The sequence below is a fragment of the Delphinus delphis genome, chromosome 1 (assembly GCF_949987515.2).
Source record: "Delphinus delphis chromosome 1, mDelDel1.2, whole genome shotgun sequence".
NCBI classification, from domain to species: Eukaryota; Metazoa; Chordata; class Mammalia; order Artiodactyla; family Delphinidae; genus Delphinus; species Delphinus delphis.
In genome coordinates, this window is record NC_082683.1 from 133426687 (window position 1) to 133446721 (window position 20035).

At 36.0% G+C, this 20035-nt stretch overlaps 1 protein-coding gene and 1 non-coding gene across 4 annotated transcripts in view; both read left to right on the forward strand.

Moving 5' to 3' along the window:
• The window catches only part of RASAL2 (RAS protein activator like 2), a 387616-nt gene that overhangs the window by 2847 nt on the left and 364734 nt on the right, over positions 1-20035 (forward strand). The window lies entirely within an intron of this gene.
• TRNAE-UUC (transfer RNA glutamic acid (anticodon UUC)) lies at positions 5875-5947 on the forward strand. The gene has a single exon. It is a non-coding gene; the product is annotated as a tRNA-Glu (tRNA).

Here is a 20035-nt window from a genome sequence, read left to right on the forward strand (position 1 = left end):
TTTAACCTACAACTTTGCCTCCCAATTCCACCCTGACTCTTGGGGCCAGGCATCAAGCAAGCCTTTAATACATTTAAATCATGACTATCAGGATTCTGGGGAGCACTTTTATCAAAAGGTCAATGAACTGAGTTTTGAAAGAAGGAATGTTGAGGGCAGATGTATATTTGTTTGGAATGTTTTCACAAGATAGGAAGGTGGGAATGGGGATCTCAAATCTAGCTCATTCAGTTTTGAGACCTAACCTAGAATAGACCTGTGGGTTTTAAAGATAAGATGCAAAGTAAGGAGCTGTATTAAGTGCTCCTGGCTTCTGGCTATGGTTTATATCCTCTTCAATATACTTAAGGTTTGAAATCAGTATGCAAACAAACAAGAAGAACAGAAGTAACCCCTCTCCCCAAATATCTTAACAGAAACTTTTATTTTATTTATTTACTTACAGAAACTTTTGGAAACAATATTTTATTAGTTTGCCTCACAAAATTTGAAGACTGGGCACTGTTTTGAGTTTGCTACTAATAGGTCTGGCTCTTTGGTGGATTATACCTATATTCAGAGTTTTGTGTATTGTCATGATTACAAACTTTTTGGAATATGTCCAGAGCTTTATAATATGTAGACCTATATTTAGAACACAAACAAATGCACATTTTTGAGACACAGCCAAGAGAAAATAGTTATGCTGTGCTATTCTTCATTTTCTTTTAGTTGCAAAGTGTTTCATTTGTTTTATTCCAATATTATTATAAGTTGTGCCCATGCCCGTCAAGACTATAATATTTTTGACACCAGGGAATCTGTCTGTCTTGTTTATCTCTGTATTCCTATCTTGCCACTCCCTTCATTGTCACAGTGTCTAGCAGATCGATGCCTCCCCCACGGTAAGTCAGTGTGTGCTGAATGTTGATCCATCTGTCCTTTGACCATCCAGATCTCAACCTGACTGACTGTATGGGTGGTAGAGTAGCTTAAACAAAGGCATGCCACAAACAGCTAAATATGGATGCAGAATCCAAGAGCATCAAATGCAGAACATTTTTCAGATATTTATAGCCTCAAAGTGAAGTCAATTGGCTGAAAAAGCTCAGCAGCCCAGCAAAAGGAAACGGGAACGGCGAAGCCAGCCTCACTGTCTCTGCTTTCTGGTAAACAATGAGGACGTTAAAATTAACTACTTTACCATGAATGGATGGTGAGTGAAGGGCACTATTTGGGGGAAATTAAAGATACCAGTCTCCAGCAGTGCCCGCATTGGAGCTCTGCACCCATCAGTACAACAGATCTGCAGGTGTATGCACAGATGTGCTTTTAAATAGCTAGAGGGGAAATATAGTTCTCATGATGAAGTGATCACCAAGAAACCATATTGTTTTTAATTTTAATAGTATGGGCAGGACTTATCTAAAATATTCAGTTAATAAAATAACATCAACATTATTGCCTACCATTAAGCTAATATATAGCTCATTGTTTATTAATGATTGATAGGGACCTCCTGGAAAATTTCTAAAGGCTGGTACTATTTCAGCAAGCAGAAGAAAAAGGGAATTAATCATACTGCATCAAATATAATACAATTCTAGAAATATGGCAATGGGAATTTGGTAAGAATTTCTCATGAACTGGTTATGAGTTAACAGGGGCAGAAGTCTTATCTGGTTATAGTAAGTAATATTGCTTATACTTCATAAATTAAAACAAAGGATGATTTAATTAAAAAAGTATATTTTATTGCATTTTTAGAGAATATGTTTCTATGTTTACTTAAAATGTTGCAACCAGTAACAAGTCCAGGAAGTTATTTTATTTTGGTCTAGTATGAATTAGTTATGACTAACTCACTGGCCTTATACAGAAAGTTCTTAGCATAATTCACTTTGAATATTCTCAGCAACTCATTCTTTTTTTTAAAAAAATACTTATTATTTTTTAAATTAATTAATTTTATTTTTGGCTGCATTGGGTCTTCGTTATTGCACGTGGGCTTTCTCTAGTTGCGGCGAGCGGGGGCTACTCTTCGTTGCGGTGCGCGGGCTACTCATTGCGGTGGCTTCTCTTGTTGCGGAGCACGGGCTCTAGGTGTGCGGGCTTCAGTAGTTGTAGCATGTGGTCTTCAGTAGTTGTGGCTCGCAGGCTCTAGAGTGCAGGCTCAGTAGTGGCACACTGGCTTAGTTGCTCCGCAGCATGTGAGATCTTCCCAGACCAGGGCTTGAACCCATGTCCTCTGCATTGGCAGACGGATTCTTAACCACTGTGTCACCAGGGAAGTCCCGTAAATCACTCATTCTTACACGTCTTACATATGCACCCCATGACTCCTGTTTTGTGGTAACATGTAGATAAGTGAAATTGCTCAATCAAGACTAGAAGTTTTATGTGCTCTAGCTAATTGATTGCCAGAAGAATGACTATGTATTCAGTATATCCCAAAACATGTTCATGTTACTTAAGTGTTTTAATTTCCTCAAATACTATTAATTGAACTTTTACAAATGAGTATTAATGTTTTAGGAATCCTTGGGATCTTAAGCTTGAGTTCAGTACTCAAGGATGGGGACTTCCCTGGCGGTCCAGTGGCTAAGGCTTCAGGCTCCCAATGCAGGGGGCCCAGGTTCAATCCCTGGTCAGGGAACTAGATCCTGCACTACACAGCTAAAGATCCCACATGCGGCAACTAAGACCCAGCACAGCCAAATAAATAAATAAATATTAAAAAAATATATTTAAGCCCATTCATTAAAAAAGAAATACTCAAGGATGACTTTGAGTGTTGACACATCATTTTACCATAATCTCCAATACATTTTATACACAGTAGGAGTAGACAGTTCTCCACTGAAATTAAAGAGAACTTCCAAGAAGGCCTAGGTATATACTGTTTATTTTAAATTATATTGATTTCAAATAGCCCTCCTTTTTTTCCTTCAAGAGAAAATTTATGTATCATTTAAATAATGTATTCTACTAATGTTTTAGATGGTGGACAATTTCCTTTACAACATCTTAGTATTTTTCTACCCTCTATCATGTTGGTTTATTGCTATTTCATTTTCAGAGAACGAAAATACTTTTGCGGAATAGAAACTATACATCCACAATCCCTTGTCCAAAACTGTTTGGATTAGAGTGTTGCAAAATTCAAAACTTCTGATTTTAGAAAATATGGTATATATAGTGATATAACCCCCCTAGTGGTGTGTGGAGCAACATCAGTCATGTTAATAGTTCTGCAATTAAACAAATGGACATTCATGCTAAGTATTGTTTAACACTATACATAGCATGGTGTCAGTGCAGGTCAGATTTTACTGCTAGAGAAGTTATGAAAAAAGAGTGTTCAGAGCTTTTTGGGTTTAGGAATTGCCGGTATGGAATTGAGGATCTGTACAAATTCTCTGATGTAAATAATATGAAGTTCTAGATTGCCCCTGTTTATCTGAGAATAGTTTGTTTATAAGGATTGCCTTTATCTTCTTCAGATAATAAGATTCAGTGTATGCACTTTAAAAAATGATGTACAGGGCTTCCCTGATGGCGCAGTGGTTGAGAATCCGCCTGCCGATGTAGGGCACAGGGGTTCGTGCCCCGGTCCGGGAAGATCCCACATGCTGCGGAGCGGCTGGGCCCGTGAGGCATGGCCGCTGAGCCTGCGCGTCCGGAGCCTGTGCTCCGCAACGGGAGAGGCCACGAAAATGAGAGGCCCGCGTACCGCAAAAAAAAAAAAAAAAAAAAGATGTACAGTTGTATCCTATTTATGATGAATGAAATAAAATTTTCTGATTTGCTAAGGAAAACAAAAGGGATTCATATGACAAAGTAGGCTTTACTGAGATTACTGAAGAAATGGTAGCAAGGCAGTGGTTTCTTACACTTTATTAGAAAGAAGGATAAGGTAAATTGAAGTGGAGGGTTTATGTAATTGTTTTTAGCAGTTGCTCTCTGGAGTAGCACAAAGTGATTTGATCACCTTTTAAGTAGGTGAACCACAAAAAAGCATTGAACTAATGACTGAGTTAATCCAGAAAAAATTCAGCTGTCTGCTCCCTTGTCCCACCCTATTGGAATAACTTTTAAGTAACTAGAGAGGTGTTCGGTCTTGTTAACCAGGAGGAGGAGTTTGAAGTGTGCTGAGGGCACTCCGCCCTTGGCAGAGGGATAATTGCTCTCTGATGTTTGTTTCTTCCCAAAGGCTATCAAGTGCTTCTCAAGACCTGTTGGTAGAGAACCTTTTACAAGTTTAATGTAGCTGGTTTTCTTGTGGAAGGCAGCCATCAAGAAGTACATGATATGTAAATAGTAGGGAAAAAAAGATGTCCTGAGGCCCAGCTCAATGGGGTTGGAGGGAATACGGTAAACAAAAGAAATAAAAATTGAGCCCTTGAAAGCAAGCATGACAAAACTTCATTTGCTGCCCTGTGACATAGAAGTTATCATCTTCCTATCTCTATCAGCAGGGTTCAGGTGTTAGGAGTCTTGAGTTTTACCTTCCCTTACTCAATGTAGTTACATTAATTGGTTGTCTGTGGCCACTTTGCTCATAAGGGTCCAGTTTAGATCCTGATTGCATTCTTATTCCCCCATAAATTGTCTTCAACTTGGCTCAAGTTCTGTTCATGTTGTGTCATTTACAGTAGGCTTTCTAAAAGTATCCCCTCCCTGCTCCTAAGTCTAAGACATTGGTAACACTTGCAGATACTGTTTGGAAGAGTGAAAATTTAGAGAGGAAAAATTTAACATGAGGCAAGAAAACAGTTCAGAAGAATAGTGTGAAGAGTTAAAAAGTGTAAAAAGTTGATAGTCCTAAATATTTTTCAAAATAATCTTTTAAGTTTCCTCATTAAGTAAACTGACTCAGGAAATTTAGCTTCTTCCCAAAATTGGAGACAAATTCCACAGTTTGTCAGGATTAGAACTCTTAACCTCAGATTCCTCAGCCTCCTGTTATAGCTTCTAGATCTTACTGCTTTCCCTTAGGGAGATGGCCTTTCAAAGCTGAAGGTCAGTGAGAAATACCAGATTGTTAGTTTCACAGTCTTTAAGGGAAATGCTGGAAGTACCATTACCTAGGTAACAGAAAACAAAAACGGTCAAAACATCCAGAAAGTAGGAGGATGAGAATAATCTCATAGTGATCCTTAGGAGGTAGATTAGAGGACAGATTAGATCTTTTCCTAAATTCTTTATTCTGCCATTGGAGTGATGTTTTGAGGAAATTTGAATGTTTCATTTATGATCCTTAGAATCCTGGATAATCCTTAGTAGCTTCATACCTCCCTTTTAATTTCTAACCTCTCTGATTCATATTATTAAAAATTTAATACTATTTTCCTAATTATGAATGTAATCCATGCTTAATGTAAAGAATTTGAATTATAGGAAAAGCCAAAGAAAATTAAAATCAGCTATAATTCCACCTCTTAGAGATAATTCTTCCTTTAATATTTTATTCCAGTTTTTTCTGTGTACAGATATACTTGTTTGTACATATTTGGTATCATACTGCATCTATTTTATATCCTGCCTTTTTCTAATAGCATATTTTCTTATGGCTTTGAAAATCTTTAAAATTTTTTCAAATATATTTTTATTTTTAAATGTAATTTTAAAAATAGGAAATACATTTCCTTCTTTCAGAATTCAAAAGGTATAAAAGGATATGTCATGAGGTCTCTCTCACCCCTCCTCCCCACCCCTCACTTGCCATCTGGCAGGCAATCATTTCCCTCCCACACAATGAATAAATGTTGGAAATTTTTGTGTATCCTTCCATACCTATTCCAGGCATATAGAAATAGATAGATAGATAGGTAAAAACTCTGCCAAGAGTGGAATCCAAGAAATGTAGTTTAAAAAAATTCAGGGTTTGGGAATTCCCTGGTGGTCCAGTGGTTAGGACTCTGCACTTTCATTGCCGAGGTCACAGGTTCAATCCCTGGTCAGGGAACTAAGATCCCGCATGGCCAAAAAAAAAAAAAAAAAGGCTGGGTCATTTTTTTGTGAGGTTAATGAAGTGACTGGAACAAACCCCCAAAGGAAGTTGGTTAGGTGTTCTGGGGGTCTGGAGCCAGTTGTTAATTGCTTAGTATCTGAATTGATAGTATCATAGTTTTTACTGTGTATATGCTTTTTTCTCCTTTTTTACAGAATTGTTAACCCATTATAGGAATTGATCTGGAGTTTGTGTTATTCCTCCCTCGCATCTCCCCTCCACACACACTTATTAATATATCTTGGATATATTTTCCTGTCCATTTGTAAAGTGGTTCCTCATTCTTTTTATGGCTGCATGATGCTTGGATGAATCATAATTTATTAAACCAATCCCCACATTTTGCTGGTGCAAGTGATAGTGCATGAATAATCTTGGATATAAGCCATTTTGCTTGTGTATATCTATAACAAAAATTCATGGAATTGCTAGGTCAAAGATAGATGTATTTGTAATTTTGAAAGATATTCCCAAATTGCTCTTCTTAGGGGTTGTACCTATTTATATTTCTCCAGCAAGGTATGAGAATGCCCATCTCCCCGTACATAGGGAATTATCAAGGATTTTTAATGCGACAATCTAAAAAATTAGTCTTAGTTTAATTTTATTCTTTCAAATCTTATATTACGTGTGATTGAATATCTTACAGAGCCATTTAAATATACCTTTTATTGTGACTGTACATATCTTTTGCCCATTTTTATTGGGTTGTTGGATCTTTTTCTTAGTGATTTGCAGGAACTTTTAGTATATTAAGAGCCCTTTGTCTGCCATGAGTTGCCGGTATTTTCATTTATCTTTTTTTTTCTTTTCCTCTATGAGGAAATTATTTTTATGCAGTTGAATGTATCAATCTTCTTCTTCTTCTTCTTTTTTTTTTTTTTTTTTTTTTTGCCACACTGCGTGGCATGCAAGATCTTAGTTCCCTGACCAGGGATTGAACCTGTGTCCCTGCAGTGGAAGCGCAGATTCTTAACCACTGGACTGCCAAGGAAGTCCCGAATGTATCAATCTTATGGCTTTTTGGTTTTATGTCCTAGTTAGAATGGCCTTTCCTATTCTGAGGTTATAAAATAATAATGGTTTGTCTAGTACTTTCTTGTTTTTATTTTTACATTTAAACCTTTGATCCATTTAGAATTCATCCTGGTATAAAGTATGAGATATAGACACAATTTCACTTTTAGAAAGATGGCTTTCCAGTTATCCTAGCACCATTTATTGAATAATTAATTTTTCCCCACTGATTTAAGATGACTCCTTTATCTTTCATTAGATTGCCATATACATTTTGGTTTATTTCAAGATTTTCTATTATGTTCTGTTGGTCTGTCTGTGTTCATGTGCCAGTATCACACAGCTTTATTACTGAGGCTTATATGAAAATATAATTTGTTAATGACTAATTGAACGTAACTGATTTAACCATTATCCTATTTTAAACATTAACATTTTTCAAAAATTTTATATTAGCAGTCTATTGATTCTCTTTGTGCATAAGTCTTTGAACTTCTGACTGTTTCCTTAGGCTGAATTCCTAGAAGAGTATGTTTTTAAAGGCCTGAGACTTAGTGCCAAATTTGTGTGACCTTCTTGGAAAGCAGTTCTTGCCACGAGTATATGAAAGTATGGCTCATAATTTTAAGTCCTACTTCTGTATTGCTACTTTCAACATATTGAAGTATGTTTGCATAGATTTCATGTAGTGCCTTAAACGTTATTTAGCACATGTTAAATGTGCTCAGAGTTCTAATGTTTATAACACTGACCTTCAAAACTGAGTGTTTTTCCTCAATGGTACTCCCTTTGATTAATGGCATATTTCCAGGTGAATGAGGGGAGCATGAGTATAGAGTCAAAGCAGTTGGTCTGCTAAAGATCAAATCCATGACCATGGCCTTATTTATACTACGTTAGACTCTCCAACTGAAATGACCTGACACAGATGCATAATGTTCTAGATACTCTAAGAAGAACATAGTTGGCGGCTTTCATCTCAGCTGATCGTGTCCTCCTTCTACTCTTTGTTTCTCAGAGTATTAGAAGGAATTGACATCAGTGATTTGAATATAGGTTCATTTAGTTTTAGCTGGATGAATGACTGAGGTGTATACCTTATATAGCACTGTGTTAATGCTGAGTTTTTAGCATGGGATTCATTTAGGTATGTTCTAGGGAAGTTTATAATGTCAGAGCCAAATTTGAGGAATGGCAACAAGAACTAACATTAATGACAAAAGTAATTTAAAATATTTTCTTTAAAAAAAAAGGGCAGGAATAGGAATTGTTTTGAAAAAGCGTAGTTTGTATAGACCATTAAGCAGTTTTCGTTTTTTTTTTTTTAAGGACTTAATTTTTTTTAGAGCAGATGTAGTTTCACAGCAAAACGAGAGGAAGATAACAGATTTCCCATATATCCCCAGTTCCCACACATACATAGCCTCCCCCATTATCAAAATCCCCAATCAGACTGGCACATTTATTACAGTTGATGAACCTACATTAACACATCATTTTTACCCAAAGTCTACATTAGGGTTTACTCTTGGTGTTGTACATTCTGTGGGTTTGGACAAATGTAAAATGACATGTATCCACCATTATGGATCATACAGAGTATTTTCACTGCTTTAAAAACCCTCTGTGCTCTGTCTGTTCATCTCTTCTTACCCACTACCCCGCTAACTCCTGGAAACCACTGATGTTTTTACTGCCTCTGTAGTTTTGCCTTTTCCAAAATGCTATATAGTTGAAATCATAGCCAAATTTTCTTTTATCCATTAGTCATTTGTTTAGCATGTAATAGGAGCACACTTAGAAAGGAACAAAGTAGCTTAACTTTTAATAGTGACATAGAGCAGTTTGAGTGAAATGAAGAATCCTGTATCCAGTTAATATTGTGGAAGTTTGTAGGAGATTTTGTTTGATTTAAATTTGGGCAGGATATACTATATAAGTATCTTGTTCCCATGATTTCCTTAGGCTTGACTCTGTACAATTTTCTATGTATTTGTAGATTTCAAGAATACCCCCGAGTGAGGAAACCCAAGGTCTTTCTAGTGCACGTTCCTATTTTGAAATGGGCCAGTTTTGCCCAGTGGTTGGTGATTAGCCTGTATCAATGAACCTGAAAAAGATGTCCAGCATAGTAGCTACCAACTAAAAAAAGACGTGGTTCAAATCTAAAAAATGACTCTACTTTTAGTATTTTCTGGCTTCATAAAGACTTCATAGTAGTTTTCATTTTTAGAGAAATGAAGATTTATTTGCTAATTTTTGAATCTTGTTTGATAACATGGTTAAGAAAGGACAATATCATATGTGGTGATTCCTATTGAAATAGAAAGATTCTCTAGAGGATTCAATATGGCCATATTTCTTGTTGTTTTATTCAGGTCAGAAAGTCCTAAGTCATTCTTTTTCAAGCACCCCCTAAATCAGTTTGAGGAAATTTTTAGTTACTTGCACTTTAGGTTATGTTTTTGATGTACATCTTGATTGTCATACCTTGAGAAATAGTCATATTACCTTGTGAAGCCGATAATCTTTCTTTGCCTGTAGCATAACTGGCAATGATAATGTTTCACTTATATAACCAGTAATGTTATTCCATTTACCTGTGAGCATATTCTATAAAATGATACCTTTTTACAAAGTTGCTTTTTTTCTACAGTCTGAAAATACCCTGTATTTTTTTCAATAAATTTATGAAAAATGATAAGTCTTTTCTCCATTTTATTGGGAAGTAATCATGTAAAGTTAGTGATTTAAAGATTCTTGGTGAAGTTATATTGGAATCTGAGTAAGATTGGAACTGAGTTACAATCCAGTACTTTTTTGGGAAAAATTATCCCATCTCTGTTATCCAAGTTCATAGTTACTGTTTCCAGTTTAATATAGTTGTGTTAAAATATATCACGAGCTATATTTTATAAATTAAAAAAATATATTTATTTGGTTGTGCTGGGTCTTAGTTGCAGCAGGCGGGCTCCTTAGTTGCGGCTCGAGGGCTCCTTAGTTGTGTCATGTGAACTCTTAGTTGCAGCATGCATGTGGGATCTAGTTCCCTGACCAGGGATTGAACCTGGGCCCACTGCATTGGGAGCGTGGAGTCTTAACCACTGCGCCACCAGGGAAGTCCCTATCATGATTTATCAAAGTAGCATCTTTATGCTTTTCTAAGTTCTCTTAGAATTTAGCAGTATGTCTTATCCTAGCTTCTCTGCCTTTTTTGGAGCCTTGTAGGTAAGAATGGGTATTGAGTTCTTTATTGGTGAACTGAAGGAATAAAAGTGAGGATGCTAGAGAGAGTAACCAATTCACTGTACAATTCAGTGACATTAAATATATTCACAAAATTGTGTAACCCTCACCACTATCTATACCCACTTTTGAGAAACTGCCACTTTTCCACAACATCTGCACCTTTTTACATTCCTACCAGCATTGCACAGGGTTACAATTTCTCCACATCCTTGCCTACACTTGTTATTTTCCTTTCTTTTTTATTAAAGCCATCCTAGTCGGTGAGAAGTGATATCTCACTGTGGTTTTTTTTTAAATTAATTATTTTATTTATTTGGCTGCGTCGGGTCTTAGTTGCAGCACGTGGGATCTTTGTTGCGGTGCGCAGACTTCTCTCTAGTTGTGGTGTTTGGGCTCCAGAGCACTCTGGCTCTGTAGTTGTGGCACGTGGGCTCTCTAGTTGTGGTGTGCAGGCTCCAGAGCACCAGGGCTCAGTAGTTGTGCCATGTAGGCTCTCTAGTTGTGGCACATGGGCTCAGTAGTTGTGGCGTGTGGGCTTAGTTGCCCCACGGCATGTGGGATCTCAGTCCCCTGACCAGTGATGGAACCCGCATCCCCTGCATTCCCACGAGGGAAGTACCCTTATTGTGGTTTTGATTTTCATTTCCGTCATGAGTGATGCCGTGCATCTTTTCATGGGCTTATTGGCCATTTGTATATGTTTTTTGGAGAAATGTCTATTCAAATCCTTCTTTTATATTAATTCTTAGTAGATATATTTGTATTTTTCAAATTATCAGTGATAAGTGTTAATTATCCTATATAGTAATCTTAACTCTAATAACAGTGACAATCATAAGCATGATTATAACAACAACAATAATGTAAAACTTCTTGGCTGCTTACCATGAGCCAGGCACAGTTCGAGGTTCTTTAGGCCTATTAATTTATTTAATCTTCTTAACTACCCTATGAGGTAGATGCTATTATTAACCTCATTTTATAGATGAGGGATCAGAGGCGTAGACATATAAAGGAACTTGGCCAAGGTTATGGAGCAAGTAAGTGGCTAGTGTGAGATTTGAACTCAGGCAGTTCAGTCTTGAGTCTGTGTTCTTAACTACTGTATAATTTCGTTTCTCATATATAAGAACTTTAAACTCTTATTATAAAAAGCATTCACTGTGATATTTGTTAATTTGAACCTTGAAGTTTACCTATGTGTTTTATACAGCACCGTAACTATAAAATAATGACATTTGATGTGCTGGATATGCTTTGGATGTCATGATGCTATTGAACATCTTCGTAGAGGTGTCCAAGTTTTATTAACTGTAGACAACATGAGGAAGCTGTATGTGGGTGAGTGGTGTGAATATTTCTATATTTAAAAAAGGTTACACAAAGTCTATTTGTGATCTAAAATTTATGTATTTTTAGCAGTAATACAAAATATAAAAATAGTGTTTTTTCCCCAATAATGCCTTTGTTGGCCTGTTACTGATGTTTGACCAAGCCAGTGAGAATACTGAAATTTAAGAGACCACACATGGGCTTCCCTGGTGGCGCAGTGGTTGAGAGTCCACCTGCCGATGCAGGGGACACGGGTTCGCGCCCCGGTCCAGGAAGATCCCACATGCTGCGGAGCGGCTGGGCCCGTGAGCCATGGTCGCTGAGCTTGCGCGTCCGGAGCCTGTGCTCCGCAACAGGAGAGGCCGCAACACTGAGAGGCCCGCGTACCACAAAAAAAAAAAAAAAAAAAAAAAAAAAAATAAGAGACCACACGATCATAAGAACCATGAATCATATTCATCTGGGGCATAGCTTTATTCTAGGATTTACACTTCAAGTGCCTCTCCCCTTTGATATCAGAAATTCTGAAAAGAGAATCCACTTTCATAGAGCCAGGGAAACCCAAGCATTGATCAGAGCTTGGCCATATAAGAGACATTTTAGGATATTTTTAGAATTCACATGTTCTTTTCCAAAAGCCCAGGAACACTGGCCTCTCATCATTCCTGATTTGTTTTATCTTAGTTCCTCTTGAACTTGGTTATCTTTATGGTGCATATGCTTTGTAGTTTAAACATATCCTAAGGTTTGTAGTTCAAGGACTCAGAAACTTAAAGCATGATTTAAACACAGCAACCTGTGAACCAGTTCTGAAATTTAACTTTCCTACTAATGAATTGCAGTTCTTCAAAATCTGTGATTCTTTGAGTTATGGGCATTATAGCAGTGGGAAGTGAGTTATAGTGTTACATTCTGATCTAATTCATACGTCTTAAAAAAACCAATTTGATATAATATATTTGACATACAACAAACTAACATATTTAAAGTATAATTTGATATGTTTTGGAATATATAAATAACTATGAAACCATCACCACAATCAAGAAAATGGACGTCTATTTCCTCTAAAAATTTCCTTGCATCCCTTTGTAATCTTCCTGCTCAATCCCCACCACCACATCACCAGACAACCACTAAACTGCTTTTTTGTTTTTAATGGGTTAGTTTGGATTTTCAAGAACTTTATATAAATGAAGTCATATAACATACACTTATTTCTAGTCTGGCTTCTGTCATTCAGCACATTTTGAGATTCATCCATGTTGTGGCATGTATCAACAGTTAATTTATTTGTATTATCTAGTAGTATGCCACTGTAGATATTCCATGATTATTTATCAGTTCACCTTTTGTTGAACATTTGGGTTGTTTCCAGTTTTTTGGCTATGACAAATAAAGCTTCTGTGAACATCTGCGTTCAAGTCTTTGTATAGACATATACTTTTATTTCTCTTGGGCAGATACCTAAGAGTAGAATGACTGGGTCATATGGTAGGTTTATGTTTAACATTTTAAGAAACTGCCATAACTGTTGTCCTAAGTGCTTGTGTCATTTTACCACCAGCAGGATATGACAGTTCCAGTTTTACTGCCTTACCAACACTTGGTATGGTCAGTCTTTTTAATTTAAGCCCTTGTAGGAGATGTGTAGCAATATCCAAAGTGATCTTAATTTGCATTTTTCCGATGACTAGTAATGTTGAGCATCTTTTCGTATGCTTATCAGACATTCATCTGTCTTCTTTAGTGAAATGTCAAATCAAATCTTTTGTCCATTTTTAAATTGGGTTTGTCAATGGACAACAGGTCCTGCTGTATAGCACAGGGAACTGTATTCAATGTCCTGGAATAAACCATAATGGAAAAGAATATAAAAAAGAGTATGTATATGTCTAACTGAGTCACTTTGCTGTGTAGCAGAAATTAACACAACTTTTAAATCAACTATACTTCAGTAAAAAAATAGATTGGGTGTGCCTTATTGAGTTTATATAAGTTGTTTCTGTATTCTGGATACAAGTCATTAATCAGATATGTGATTTGCAGTTGCTTTTTCCCGTTCTGTGACTTACCTAATCATACTCTTAACACTGTCTTCAAAGAATAGTAGTTCTTAATTTTGATGAATATTTTCTTTTCCTTTTGTGGATTGTCCTTTTCATATTTTACATAAGAAAGTTTTGTCTAGTCCAAGGTTGTAAAGATTTTCTCCTGAGTTTTCTTCTAAAAGTTTTATAATTTCAGGTCTGTGATCCATTTTGATTTTATTTTTGTCTATAGTGCAAAATAAGGATTGAGATTTACTTTTAAAAATATGGATATCTAATTGTTCGTGCACCATTTGTTGAAAAGACTGTTTTTTCTGCACTCAAATGCTTTTGTACCTTTGTTGAAGATCAAATATACATGGGGGTTTACATCTGGTCTTTGGTATATTCTGTCTTTCTACTGTCTATCCTGATTCACAAGCATACTATTTTGATTACTATAGATTTCTAGTAAGTTTTGAAGTCAGGTATAAATCCTCTAACTTTGTTTTTCTTTTTTCAAAGTTATTTAAGCTATTCTAGATCATTTCCATGCCTGAATGAAGACTCATCTTGTCAATTTTATACAGAAAGCCTACTGGGATTTTGATTGTTGTTGTGTTGAATCTATAGATCAATTTGGGGAGAATTAATATTTTAATAATATTAATAACAGTACATCTCTGTATTTTGTCTTTTAAAATTTTTCTCTGCAAAGCCTTCAGTGTGCAGGTCTTGCACATCTTTTGTTAGATTTACCCCTAAGTATATTACAATTTTTGATGATGTTGTAGATAGTATATTAAAAAAAATTAGTTTCTAATTATTTGTTGCTAGTATATAGAACTATAATAGATTTTTGCATTTTTGTCTTCTATCCTGCAGCCTTGCTAAATTCACTTGTTATTTTTAGTGGGTATTTTGTAGATTCTATTAGATTTTTTATACAGAGGATCATATATAATGTCTGTAAATAAAGAATGTTACTTCTTTTCGGATCAGGATGCCTTTTATTAGCTTTTCTTGCCTGATTACACTGGCTAGAATCTCCAGGATAACGTTTAATAGAAGTGGTGAGAGCAGACATCCTTGACTTCCTGATCTTAAAAGGAAAGCTTTCAGTCTTTTACTGTTTAAGTGTGATGTTAGCTTTAAGTTTGTGTTTTCGTAGATGCCCTTACCAATTTTAAGACATCCCTTTCTATTCCTATTCTTGATAGTTTTTTTTCAGTCAGTAATGGATGTTGTCAAATGCATTTTCTGCATCTATTGGGATGATCATATAGTTTTTCTTTTTTAGTCTAATAATAATTACAATTTTTTTTTTTTTTTTGGCTGTGAGACTTGGGGGATCTTAGTTCCCTGACCAGGGATTGAACCCGGGCCACCACAAGTGAAAGCACCAAGTCCTAACCACTGGACCGCCAGGGAATTCCCTAATTACACTGATTTTTGAGCCTTAAACCAACTTGCCGTTCTTGCATAAACCCTTTGATGTATTATCTTTTTATATGTTGCTTGATTTGTTTGATTCGATTTGCTAAAATTATGTTAAAGAATTTTGTATCTATATTCTTGGAGGAATATTTGTGTGTAGTTTTCTTGTGTTATTTCTCTGGCTTAGGTTTTAGAATGTGCTGACATCATAGTATGTGTTGTGTAAAGTATTTCTTTCTTTTTTGATTTTCTGGAAGAGTTTGTGTAGAATTGGTATTATTTCTTCTTTGTACTTTTGGTACAATTCATCAGAGAAGCCATCTGGACCTGGACTTTTCTTTGTGGGAAGATTTTTTTGACTTCAAATTCAATTCCTTAATAAATATAAGGTCATTTAGGTTATTCATTTCTTCTTGATGAACTTTTGTTGTTTGTGTGTTTGAAGGATTATGTCCATTTTATCTAAGTTGTCAAATTTATCAGAATAAAATTGTTTATGATATTTCCTTATCCATTTAATGACTTCAGAATCTTTAATGATGTTACCTCTCTCATTCCTGATATTGTAAATTTGTGTCTTCCCTATTTTATCCTCCATCAGTCTGGTAGGTTTAAGTTTATCAAATTTATTGGTCTAAGAACAGCTTTTGGTTTCATTGTCTTTTTTCTATTTTTTCTTCTTTCAAATTTTACTGATTTCTGTTCTGATCTTTATTATTTCCTTTCTTCTGTCTACTTTGGGTTTCATTTGTTATCCCTTTGCTAGTTTCTTAATGTAGAAGCTGAGACCATTGATTTGCAACTTTTCTTTTCTAAGAAAGGCATTTCTATGCTGTAAATGTTCCTCTAAGTACTGCATTAGTTCCATTCCCACACATATGGGATATTTCATTTAGTTCAAAATAATTTTTCATTTTTCCTTTGGTATCATCTTTGACTCATGGGCTTATAGAAGTTCATATAGTTTCCAAATATTTGAGGATTTTCCAGGTATCATTTTGTTACTAATTTCTAATTTGTGGTCAGGGAATACTTTGTATGATTTGAATCCTTTTACATTAACTGAGACTTGTTTTATGGCCCAGAATATAGCGTGCACTTAAATGTGTATTTTGCTGTCGTGGAGTGGAGTGTTTTATAAATATCTATTAGGTCTAGTTGGTTAATAGTGTTGTGCAAATCTATATTCTTCTTGATTTGCTATCAATTATTGACAGATTTGTTGAAGTCTTTGGTATAATTGTGGATTTGTCTAATTTTCTCTGCAGTTCTATCAGGTTTTTTTTTTTTTTTGGCTGCATTGAGTCTTTGTTGCTGCGTGTGGGCTTTCTCTAGTGGCAGTGAGTGGGGGCTACGCTTCGTTGTGATGCGCGGGCTTCTCATTGAGGTGGCTTCTCTTGTTGCAGAACATGGGCCCTAGGCACACGGGCTTCAGTAGCTGTGGATCATGGGCTCAGTAGTTGTGGCTCACGGGCTCTAGAGCGCAGGCTCAGTAGTTGTGGCACATGGGCTTAGTTGCTCCATAGCATGTGGGATCTTCCTGGACCAGGGCTTGAACCTGTGTTTCCTGCATTGGCAGGCAGATTCTTTTTTTTTTAATCTTTAAGATTGTGTTTATTTTTTTAAACAGCTTTATTGGAGCATAATTGCTTTACAATGGTGTGTTAGTTTCTGCTTTATAACAAAGCGAATCAGCCATACATATACATATATCCCCATATCTCTTCCCTCTTGCATCTCCCTCCCACCCTCCCTATCCCACCCCTTTAGGTGGTCACAAAGCACTGAGCTGATCTCCCAGTACTATGAGGCTGCTTCCCACTAGCTATCTGTTTTACGTTTGGTAGTGTATATATGTCCATGCCACTCTCTCACCTCGTCCCAGCTTACCCTTCCTTCTCCCCGTGTCCTCAAGTCGATTCTCTATGTTTGTGTTTTTATTCCTGTCCTGCCCCTAGGTTCTTCAGAACCTTTTTTTTTTTCTTTAGATTCCATATATATGTGCTAGCATACGGTATTTGTTTTTCTCTTTCTGACTTACTTCACTCTGTATGACATACTCTAGGTCCATCCACGTCACTACAGATAACTCAATTTCATTTCTTTTTATGGCTGAGCAATATTCCATTGTATATATGTGCCACATCTTCTTTATACATTTATCTGTCGATGGACACTTAGGTTCCTTCCATGTCCTGGCTGTTGTAAATAGAGCTGCAATGAACATTGTGGCACATGACTCTTTTTGAATTATGGCTTTCTCAGGGTATATGCTCAGTAGTGGGATTGCTGGGTCATATGGTAGTTCTATTTTTAGTTTTTTAAGGAACCTCCATACTGTTCTCCATAGTGGCTGTATCAATTTACATTCTCAGCAACAGTGCAAGAGGGTTCCCTTTTCTCCACACCCTCTCCAGCATTTATTGTTTGTAGATTTTTTGATGATGGGGCAGGTGGATTCTTAACCACTGCACCACCAGGCAAGTCCCTCTATCAGGTTTTGTTTCGTGTATTTTGAAGCTTTGTTATTAGGAGCATAAACATTTAGGTGTGTTATGTCCTCCTGATGAAGACATAATATCATTATGTATTTTATTGTTATGAAATTTTCATCTTTATCACTCGTGATATTCTTTGTTCTGGAATCTATTTTATCTGATTTTAATATAGCCACTCTAGCTTTCTTGTGACTTGTGTTAGCATGGAATACCTTTTTCCATCCTTTTACTTCTAACCCACTTGTCTCTTTATAAAGTGGGTTTCTTGTAAGCAGCATGTAGTTGAGTCTTGATCTTTTATCCAGCCTTTCAGTTGGGGTATTTGGACTATTTATATTTAATATGATTGTACTTAATTATTTATATTTAATGTGATTGGTTAGGTTTAAATTGAGTGGTTGCGTTTAAATCTATTATCTTACTATTTATGTTTTATTTGTCATCTGTTCTTTTCTCTCTTTTACTCTTTTAATGCTTTTTGAAATAAATATGTATTTTTTATGATTCAATTTTCTATTTTGTTTCACTTTAGTGATTGCTTTATAGTTTATAGTATACATCTTTTAACTTATAATAGTCTACCTTCAAGTGATATTACACTACTTCATGTATAGTATAAGAACCTTATAACATTATACTTACAATTCTTCCTTTCTGGCTTTTGTGCTATTGTTGTCATACATTTTACTTCTACTTATAAACCCCACAAAAATATTGTTTTTGCTTCAGTCTTTTAAAAAGATTTATATAATATGGGAAAATAATAATTTTAGTTGTTTCAGACAGAAGGGTAAATCTGGTCCTTGTTAATCTTGACTGATAGAAGTCCCCCCATATCTGGTTTGGACCTGAATGATAACATGTCCTGGAGCAAATTAGCAGTGTTCTTCTTTTCTTTCTGCAGTTTCAAATCTGGTGTTTCAAATCATACCTCTTCAGGGAGGTATGACCTTGAGCTATTGAAGCTTTGACAAGTCGGGTTTCTTTAGTGCCTTATACTTATTTAAAGTCAGTGCTCCAACGAGGTCACTGTATCTCCTTAGTGTAGTGTCACCCATATAGCCATCTGACTCAACACAATAAAAAACCTTCATATCTACTTTAAATTCCTCCAGATATGCTGCAAACTATTAATGGCATAAGCCCTGACTACAAATTTCATAGCACACCTCTTCCTGTAAATGGTGGAGTGGAAGTTGGGAATGTTTACCTGACCTGAATAAATCAATGAAATACTTTTTTTCTTTTCTGAAGGTGCTATTTTTGGCAAGCAAAGTCAGTTTTTCCACGTTTAGACTAAACTTCCTAATCTTCTTACTAGCAGGCAATTAAGCTGCTAAATCATGCTTCTTATTAGGTCAAAAAATAAAGTATTTTTTGCCAAATAGACAATGGGAAACAAGAGTAGGTGGGAATTGGTGAATGGCCAGAATTTGGTGTACAGACTGCTTGTTGTAGTGTAGTCAGGGCAATGACATCTATACCTGTTGGTTCACCATACATATTTTGACTGAAAAGAAAATGTATTGATATTGACTTAGGAACAAATGTGTATGTTGGCAGGTCTAATTATTTGTGAATCGTGTCCTAATAGTGTTTACAAGTTTAGTCAGGGAGGTAATTATTTATCAAATAAACACAAAATAAATATAAAATTACAATTCTAACAATACTGTATAAGAAAGTACACAGGGTTGGCCCTAAGAGTATATAGCTAAATGATCTAATTTAGTTTGGGAGAATAGAGAAGACTTTCTTAATGAAGTGACTAAGATCTAAGAGGTGAATAGGAGTTAACTAGGTGAGGGGAGTTAGGAGTGGGCAAGTATTCCAGATGAAGAGGGTAGCATGTGCAAAGGTCCTGGTGTTAGTGAGCCTGGCAAGTTTGAGGAACTCGGAATAAAGACAAGAGTGGCTGGGTCACAAATAGTGAGAGGGCACATGGTATAAGATGAGGCTAGAGAAGTAACCATGTGTTAATGATTTGGGTCTGGAAGGTAATGCCTGGCATATTTGCTTTAGAAAAGACCACTCTGCCTTCAGTGTAGAAGATAAATTGGTGTGGAGCAGGGAGACCAGACAGAAGGCTATTGTTGTAGTTTGGGCAGGAGATGATGGTAATTCAGACTATGGAGATGGTGATGGAGAAGAGAGAAGTGGACAGATTTGAGAGACATTAAGTAGGTTAAAATGGGTAAGATTTGGTGAAGGGTTAAATATGGGGCATTGAGATGTGGGGAAGGATGGGAGGATGTGAAAAGGGTAACTTCTGTTTAATTGTGAATGAATATTGGAGGGATATTGGTACTATTTAACGAGATACAGTTTTTTGTTTTGTTTTTTGGTTTTTTTCCCCCCCCCCAGTGAACTGGAAGCATTTTTCTTCCAGGGAAATGTGTATTTTATTTAGGGACGTTTCAAAGTCCTCTTCATCCTTTAGGACCTAGCACAAATATGACTTCTTCCCTGACAAAGATGCC